Genomic DNA, 10,390 nt, shown 5'->3' on the forward strand with positions numbered 1-10,390 from the left:
TGGTGTCACTGTTCCTGACTTTGTACCATTGTAACAGAAAGAGGAAGTCAGATTTACGCAGCCCCTACTTCCTCTTCATGGTCAATTTGACAGATTGGGCATCGAGAGTAATAACAACCGCATGAGAGCCCCAGAACCCGAGTGCTGACACCGCTGCAGTGGTGCCGGGAGGCGAGGATAAGCTATAATATTTTATCAGGGCCAAACATTTAGATCCTGGTAGAGGGCATCCGAATTAAAATGTAAAATTATGTACACATTACATATATACACACACCAGGATTATATAATATATATATATATATATATATACACACACACACACACACAAGGCTCAGTGGGGTAGCGCTCTGGCTTTGTAGCGCTGGGTTTAAATCCCACCAAGGACAACATCTGTAGGGAGTTTGTATGTTCTCCCCACGTTTGCGTGGGTTTCCTCCCACACTGTAAAGATATACTTCTAGTGAATGTAGATTGTGAGCCCCAATGGGGTCAGTGATCATAGAATATTAGAGTCAGAAGGGTCATTGTGTCCAACCCCCTGATCAATGGATTCACTAAACCATCTCAGATGTCTGTCCATCTTCTATTTGAAGACTTCCATTGTAGGAGAACTCACCACGTCTCGTGGCAGCCTGGTCCACTCGTTGATCACCCTCACTGTCAAAAAGTGTTTTCTAATATCTAATCTGTGTCTTCTCCCTTACAGTGATGATGTCTGTAAAGTGTTGTGGAATGAATGGCAAAATATATGCAAAAGCATAATAAATAGAATATATATATATATATATATATATATATATATATATATATATATATATATATATATATATATATATATATATATATTTATTTTTTTTATTTTTTTTCACACACACTGTATACCTACCCCTACATACACACACTCTGTATATACGGTACATATATATCAGTGTAGACACACGCTGTATATATATATATACACACACACTGTATACATACCCTTATATACACACACTGTATATACACACACTGTATATACGGTACATATATTACATATATATCAGTGTACACACATACTGTATATAACTATATATATATATATATATATATATATATATATATATATATATACACACACACACACATTCTCTCTCTCTCTCTATATATACACACACACAGTATATACACACGCTGTATATATACACACACACTGTATACATACCCTTATATACACACACTGCATATACGGTACATATATTACATATATATCAGTGTACACACACACACTGTATATAACACTATATATATATATATATATATATATATATATATATATACACATTCTCTCTCTCTATATATACACACACACTGTATATACACACGCTGTATACATACATACACACACGCTGTATACATACATACACACACTGTATATACGGTACATACATATATATATATATCAGTGTACACACACACACTGTATATACACACGCTGTATACATACATACATACACACACGCTGTATACATACATACACACACTGTATATACGGTACATATATATATATATATATATCAGTGTACACACACACTGTATATACGGTACATATATATATATATATATATATATCAGTGTACACACACACTGTATATACGGTACATATATATATCAGTGTACACACACACTGTATATACACACGCTGTATACATACACACACACACACTGTATATACGGTACATATATATATCAGTGTACACACACACTGTATATACACACGCTGTATACATACATACACACACACTGTATATACGGTACATATATATATCAGTGTACACACACACTGTATATACACACGCTGTATACATACACACACACACACACACTGTGGAGGTCGTATAGCATGCAGCAGGTCCTGTCAGGGCCATGAATTAGAGATGACGGTATGAAGTTACCTGCAGTCGGCGGCTACACCCGGGGACTCCGCTCACTGCCGGAGCACACGCCCGGGGAGGTGCGGGGAGCAGCCCGGAGCATGGCTGCTGGAGCGGCGGCTGCGGTGCTCGGAGGTCAGGGTCATGTGCACCGGGCGCTACCTGAACTTCTTACATTCGGGCAGACGCCCCCTATAGGTGAGAGGCGGAGACAGCGCACAAGTGCGACACCTTCCTATACACCTGCTGCACCGCGCCGGCCCCTCATACTACAAGTTACCGGCGTCTCCAGAACCCGCTCACAGCCGCTCCGAAATAACTGCCGGGCTCCGGAGGAGAACACCCAGTCCGGAGAGCACCGGACTCCCGGAATATGGCGGAAAAACCGTGGTGTCAGGTTTAACCAATGGGGGAAAGTTTGGGGACCAAATTGACCAATCACGTTACACATGAGGGAATATTTTAACCAATGAATGAGACCGGTCAGGAAATAGGAACCAATGGGATCAGAGTGTCAAATACCTGGTCCGGAGATTATAAAGTTTAACCAATGGGAGCAAAGCGGATTACACCTGCAGCCAATCAGGGAGGTCCGGGCGTGTGTGCGGGTCAGTGAGTAAGTAAGCGAGCAGTGAGTGGGAGCTGTCAGCGCTGGAATGTGGAGAGTCCGCGGCACTGACGGCACCGACACACGCACTGACGGCACCGACACACGCACTGACGGCACCGACACACGCACTGACGGTACGGACACACGCACTGACGGTACGGACACACGCACTGACGGCACGGACACACGCACTGACGGCACCGACACACGCACTGACGGCACCGACACACGCACTGACGGTACGGACACACGCACTGACGGTACGGACACATGCACTGACGGCACGGACACACGCACTGACGGTACGGACACACGCACTGACGGCACCGACACACGCACTGACGGCACCGACACACGCACTGACGACACGCACTGACGGTACGGACACACGCACTGACGACACGCACTGACGGTACGGACACACGCACTGACGGCACCGACACACGCACTGACGGTACGGACACACGCACTGACGGCACCGACACACGCACTGACGGTACGGACACACGCACTGACGGCACCGACACACGCACTGACGGCACCGACACACGCACTGACGGCACCGACACACGCACTGACGGCACCGACACACGCACTGACGGTACGGACACACGCACTGACGGCACCGACACACGCACTGACGGTACGGACACACGCACTGACGGTACGGACACACGCACTGACGGTACGGACACACGCACTGACGGCACCGACACACGCACTGACGGCACCGACACACGCACTGACGGTACGGACACACGCACTGACGGCACGGACACACACGCACTGACGGTACGGACACACGCACTGACGGTACGGACACACGCACTGACGGCACCGACACACGCACTGACGGCACCGACACACGCACTGACGGCACCGACACACGCACTGACGGCACGGACACACACGCACTGACGGCACGGACACACACGCACTGACGGCACGGACACACACGCACTGACGGCACGGACACACACGCACTGACGGTACGGACACACGCACTGACGGTACGGACACACGCACTGACGGCACGGACACACGCACTGACGGCACGGACACACGCACTGACGGCACGGACACACGCACTGACGGCACGGACACACGCACTGACGGCACGGACACACACGCACTGACGGCACGGACACACACGCACTGACGGCACGGACACACACGCACTGACGGCACGGACACACACGCACTGACGGTACGGACACACGCACTGACGGTACGGACACACGCACTGACGGCACGGACACACGCACTGACGGCACGGACACACGCACTGACGGCACGGACACACGCACTGACGGCACGGACACACGCACTGACGGCACGGACACACGCACTGACGGCACGGACACACGCACTGACGGCACGGACACACGCACTGACGGCACGGACACACGCACTGACGGCACGGACACACGCACTGACGGCACGGACACACGCACTGACGGCACGGACACACGCACTGACGGCACGGACACACGCACTGACGGCACGGACACACGCACTGACGGCACGGACACACGCACTGACGGCGAGCAGCGCTTCCTGCAGTCACCGAGGAATCCAGTCACCGGCATTCCACAGCTGCACTCACAGGTCATTCATTCACCTGCTGAGGGGCCATAAAGAAGGATGAATGACTCCTTCCCATACAGGCAGAAAGAATACAATGCTGGAATATTAACCAGTTAAGGACTGGGCATATTTTTTTATTACATTGTTCACGTTGTGATATTGAAATACTTTTTTTCTTTTTTTCTTTTTTTTTTTTTTTTTTGCAATACATGAAGCTGAACATATGCCATATTTTTCAGACTGAGTCGCAGCGAACCATAAGACGCACCCCAAATTTTTGGGGTGGAAAATGGCAGAAAAAAGATTTTTATAAGATGGTGGGGTCCGTGTTATTGCCCAAATTTAAGGTATCTTACCTGAGGGCCGACGGTGGCAAAGCAGGGTCACAGGAGGCATGGTTCCTTCCCAGTGGCGGATTACAATGAGGTCAATCTGGGCGGTAGCCCAGTGGTGTGGGGGGGCCCTGGGCTACCGCTAAGATTGACCTCGGCCGCCATCAAAGCATTATTGCCCTGACTGGCGTATGGGGCCCGGTGGGCAGAGGGGGCCCACATCTGCTCACCGGGCCCCTACCGGCGCTGCGGCAGTTTAACACTATTGACGTGCGGGTGCAGGCCCACACGTCAATAGTTAACAGCCGCCAGCCAATCGGAGGCTGGCAGCTGACGTCAGCCGCAGAGCGCACATCGCCGGCATCTGACGTCATTGTCAGTCGCCGGCGATTGCGCGCTTCATCTGTGTGGAGGGAGCTTTGCCGCAGGAGCGCGGCCAGGTAAGAAGAACTCGTTTTTTTATTTATTCAGAGCAGCGATCCGGGGCAGAAATGCTGGAGACACTGGGGGCAGAATGGAGATACGGGGCATGATTGGAGCCAGATCGTGCAGGATCATGGGGCAGGATGCATACGATGGGGCATGGTACTCATAGATAGTCATGATACTCATAGATACTCATGAGGGCAGGATGGGAGAACATATGGCTGAAGCCAGGAATGATACACACGGGGGCCAGGATGGGGAATATTATTACCATAGGGGCTAATTAAGGGATATTATTACTGCAGTGATGTATTTATCTTTTTAGTATACTGTTTTAAAAGGAGGGGCGGTCCTGTTACTGTGTAGAGTGATACTATGTCGCCTTTTTTCTTCATGTGATGTAATGTAGAAGTTGGGAAAAATTAAGTAATGTGTTCTGCAAGCGGAGCTCAAGATAACTGTGTTATTTCCTGCAGAAATGAGCCCTGGCTGGAAGGAGGGATGGCGGTCTGTGCTGGATGAAAGATGAAGAACAAAGATGAAGGACTTCACCTAGAGACGTCACTGGTGGATCACTGTGTTACTTATACACTGACACTATACACTGTATACTATATACAGAGGTCCTGTGTACAATGTCACCAGTGATCACTGTATTACCTATACATTATATACAGAGCTCCTGTGTATAATACCACCAGTGATCACTGTATTACCTGTACACAGACACTGCATACTAAGTACAGATCTCCAGTGTATAATGGCACTGATGGTGATATTAGTATTGTGGGGGATTTTTTTATTACTGATCAGTATTGTAGTATTCAATCACTATGTGGTGGTAATATGTGGTCTGGTCATGGTGTTGTATTTGTTCCTTGTATGTGATATTATAGGTCATTTTAAAAGTTGAAATATAAATAAAAATGTACCTAAATTGTATTGCATATTTTAACAAATATATAATAGGTTACAGTAGAGTACGGCCCGGCCAAAAGTGTCTACCGTGTTATGGTGGCGGCTTAAGAAATCTTTTGGCCAAAACAAAAGCTGCCGGCTATATGTGTGATCTGGTGATGGGAACTGTTAATGTGTGATAGATGAGAAGTGGAGATTCACTCGGCAACTATTTTTCTGGAATAATCTGGTTCAGGTATATGATGACCCTGTCACATGACCGGGGGGGCCCACAGAGTCTGAACATCCCGGGGCCTTGGCTACCCTTAATCCACCCCTGTTCCTTCCTCAGGCAGGGGCGGCAGCAGAAATGGGGTCCCGGGTATCCCAGCGGTACGATGCTGCAGGTCCAGTGTCGGCGGTGAGGCAGAGACCCTTCCTTAGGATGCCGGAGACAGAAATGTGGCGATGCCGCGGCCCGGTGTCCAAGGCGAGCAGAGCTGAGTACATCATCAGTTTCTTGGCGGCCATCTTTCTGAGGCCGTGCATGCACAGATTGAGATCACGGCTGCCCTCGGCTTCAGGAAAATGGCAGCGAGATCTCAATCTGCGCATGCGTGGCCTCCAGTGGCCATTTTCCTGAAGCCGAGGGCCACCGAGATCTCAAGCCCACAGCCTCAGGAAAATGGAGCGCGAGAGGTCAGCCGAGATCTCAATCTGCGCCTCCGGCGGCCCACGGCTTCAGGAAGATGGCCTCAGGGAAACCAACGATGCACTCTGCACCACCCACCGCCAACACCGAGCCTCAGCATCGCCACACCTCTGCCCCCGCTGGTTACCCTGAGGAAGGGACGCTGCCACAACCCCCTGGTAAGTCTGCATTCAGACTATAAGACGCACCCCCCATGTTCCTCCCATTTTTTTTGGGGGGGAAAGAGTGCGTCTTATAGTCCAAAAATACGGTATATTTTATCATCTATAAAAAGTAATTTGATTTTAATCTGTAATTTGTGTCCTGCACCATTTTTTAAAAAAATTTTGGATTGCTATCTAGGTGCCTGTTTATGGACTACACTTTCAGGGATTATATTCAGTTTAAATTTCATATATTTTTTTGCTGTTCATATGTAAAAAGGAAATTTGAGCAAAGTTCATACTTTTGAGAGAAAGTTAAGGGGTTTGTCCGGCCTTAGGGCACAAGTCTGCAGTTACTCTATGTGACTGCAGACTTGTGAATCCTCAGATCGCGCACAGAGAGCGCTGTTAGGACTTTCCAGTGCTTCCCCGAGAGGGGGTGGTCAGATGATTGCACGTATGTGGTTTGCCTACTTCCGGCCACATTCTGACTAGACTGTGTCGGGCTTAGCTCCATACGCTTGCATTGGGTGAGGTCATGCATGTCTAGTTGGCATGTGACTGCATCTATGCAAATCACATACTTGTGGTCATTCGCCTGGCACTGGAGAATCCTCCCGACACACAGTTCAAGCAATGTTAGTATTCACAACTCTGCAATCACGTAAAGTGACTGCAAACTAAGGTTGAACAACCCTTTACCCCCAAGGGTGGTTTGCACGTTAATGACCGGGCCAATTTTTACAATTCTGACCACTGTCCCTTTATGAGGTTATAACTCTGGAACGCTTCAACGGATCCCAGTGATTCTGACATTGTTTTCTCGTGACATATTGTACTTCATGACTATGGTAAAAATTATTTGATAGTACCTGCGTTTATTTGTGAAAAAAAAAGGAAATTTGGTGAAAATTATGAAAATTTCGCAATTTTCCAAATTTGAATTTTTATGCAATTAAATCACAGAGATATGTCACACAAAATACTTAATAAGTAACATTTCCCACATGTCTACTTTACATCAGCACAATTTTGGAACAAAAATTTTTTTTTTGTTAGGGAGTTATAAGGGTTAAAAGTTGACCAGCAATTTCTCATTTCTACAACACCATTTTTTTTAGGGACCACATCTCATTTGAAGTCATTTTGAGGGGTCTATATGATAGAAAATACCCAAGTGTGACACCATTCTAAAAACTACACCCCTCAAGGTGCTCAAAACCATATTCAAGAAGTTTATTAACCCTTCTGGTGCTTCACAGGAATTTTTTGAATGTTTAAATAAAAATGAACATTTAACTTTTTTTCACAAAAAATTTAATTCAGCTCCAATTTGTTTTATTTTACCAAGGGTAACAGGAGAAAATGGAACCCAAACATTGTTGTACAATTTGTCCTGAGTATGCCAATACCCCACATGTGGGGGTAAACCACTGTTTGGGCGCATGGCAGAGCTCGGAAGCGAAGGAGCGCCATTTGACTTTTCAATGCAAAATTGACAGGAATTGAGATGGGACGCCATGTTGCGTTTGAAGAGCCACTGATGTGCCTAAACATTGAAACCCCCCACAAGTGACACCATTTTGGAAAGTAGACCCCCTAAGGAACTTATCTAGAGGTGTGGTGAGCACTTTGACCCACCAAGTGCTTCACAGAAGTTTATAATGCAGAGCCGTAAAAATAAAACAAAATGTTTTTCCCACAAAAATTATTTTTTTAGCCCCCAGTTTTGTATTTTCCCGAGGGTAACAGGAGAAATTGAACCCCAAAATTTGTTGCCCAATTTGTCCTGAGTGCGATGATACCCCATATGTGGGGGGAACCACTGTTTGGGCACATGGGAGGGCTCGGAAGGGAAGGAGTGCCATTTGAATGCAGACTTAGATGGAATGGTCTGCAGGTGTCACATTGCGTTTGCAGAGCCCCTAATGTACCTAAACAGTAGAAACCCCCCACAAGTGACACCATTTTGGAAACTAGACCCCCTAAGGAACTCATCTAGATGTGTTGTGATAGCTTTGAACCCCCAAGTGTTTCACTACAGTTTGTAACGCAGAGCCGTGAAAATTAAAAAAAAGAAAATCTTTCCCCCCAAAATTATTTTTTAGCCCCCAGTTTTGTATTTTCCCGAGGGTAAGAGGAGAAATTCGACCCCAAAAGTTGTTGTCCAATGTGTCCTGAGTACGCTGATACCCCGTATGTTGGGGGGAACCACCGTTTGAGCGCATGGCAGAGCTCGGAAGGGAAGTTGCGCCATTTGGAATGCAGACTTAGATGGAATGGTCTGCAGGCGTCACATTGCATTTGCAGAACCCCTAATGTACCTAAACAGTAGAAACCCCCCACAAGTGACCCCATATTGGAAACTAGACCCCCAGGGAACTAATCTAGATGTGTTGTGAGAACTTTGAACCCCCAAGTGTTTCACTACAGTCTATAACGCAGAACCGTGAAAATAAAAAATCTTTTTTTTCCCACAAAAAATATTTTTTAGCCCCCAGTTTTGTATTTTCCCAAGGGTAACAGGAGAAATTGGACCCCAAAAGTTGTCCTATTTGACCTGAGTACGCTGATACCCCATATGTTGGGGTAAACCCCTGTTTGGGCACACGGGAGAGCTCAGAAGGGAAGAAGCACTGTTTTACTATTTCAACGCAGAATTGGCTGGAATTGAGATCGGACGCCATGTTGCATTTGGAGAGACCCTGATGTGCCTTAACAGTGGAAACCCCCCAATTATAACTGAAACCCTAATCCAAACACACCCCTAACCCTAATCCCAACAGTAACCCTAACCACACCTCTAACCCTGACACACCCCTAATTCTAATCCCAACCCTATTTCCAACTGTAAATGTAATCTAAACCCTAACCGTAACTTTAGCCCCAACCCTAACTGTAGCCCTAACTCTAGCCCTAACCCTAGCCCTAACCCTATCCCTAGCCCTAATGGGAAAATGGAAATAAATACATTTTTTTAATTTTTCTCTAACTAAGGGGGTGATGAAGGGGGGTTTGATTTACTTTTATAGTGGTTTTTTTAGCGGATTTTTATGATTGGCAGCCGTCACACACTGAAAGACGCTTTTTATTGCAAAAAATATTTTTTGCGTTACCACATTTTGAGAACTATAATTTTTCCATATTTTGGTCCACAGAGTCATGTGAGGTCTTGTTTTTTGCGGGACGAGTTGACGATTTTATTGGTAACATTTTCGGGCACGTGACCTTTTTTGATCGCTTTTTATTCCGATTTTTGTGAGGCAGAATGACCAAAAACCAGCTATTCATGAATTTCTTTTGGGGGAGGCGTTTATACCGTTCCGCGTTTGGTAAAATTGATAAAGCAGTTTTATTCTTCGGGTCAGTACGATTACAGCGACACCTCATTTATATCATATTTTTTATGTTTTGTCGCTTTTATACGATAAACTATTTTATAGAAAAAATAATTATTTTTGCATCGCTTTATTCTGAGGACTATAACTTTTTTAATTTTTTGCTGATGATGCTGTATGGCGGCTCGTTTTTTGCGGGACAAGATGACGTTTTCAGCGGTACCATGGTTATTTATATCTGTCTTTTTGATCGCGTGTTATTCCACTTTTTGTTCGGCGGTATGATAATAAAGCGTTGTTTTTTGCCTCGTTTTTTTTTTTTTTTTCTTACGGTGTTTACTGAAGGGGTTAACTAGTGGGCCAGTTTTACAGGTCTGGCCGTTACGGACGCGGCGATACTAAATATGTGTATTTTTATTGTTTTTTTTTATT

The 10,390-nt window shown here is 46.1% G+C and overlaps 1 protein-coding gene and 1 long non-coding RNA gene across 2 annotated transcripts in view; one reads left to right on the forward strand and one right to left on the reverse strand.

Annotated features, from left to right (window-relative positions):
* Positions 1-2,291, reverse strand: part of PRKCZ (protein kinase C zeta) — a 201,398-nt gene extending 199,107 nt beyond the window's left edge. The window contains exon 1 of the mRNA XM_069741677.1: positions 1,935-2,291. The gene's annotated coding sequence lies outside the window, so the exon portion shown is untranslated. The remainder of the gene's footprint in view (positions 1-1,934) is intronic.
* A 1,676-nt stretch (positions 2,292-3,967) lies between these two features.
* The window catches only part of LOC138652107 (uncharacterized), a 33,951-nt gene continuing 27,528 nt past the window's right edge, over positions 3,968-10,390 (forward strand). Inside the window, exon 1 of the long non-coding RNA XR_011315571.1 lies at positions 3,968-4,222. This is a non-coding gene — a long non-coding RNA (uncharacterized lncRNA). The remainder of the gene's footprint in view (positions 4,223-10,390) is intronic.

The sequence above is a fragment of the Ranitomeya imitator genome, chromosome 10 (assembly GCF_032444005.1).
Source record: "Ranitomeya imitator isolate aRanImi1 chromosome 10, aRanImi1.pri, whole genome shotgun sequence".
Taxonomy (NCBI): Eukaryota; Metazoa; Chordata; class Amphibia; order Anura; family Dendrobatidae; genus Ranitomeya; species Ranitomeya imitator.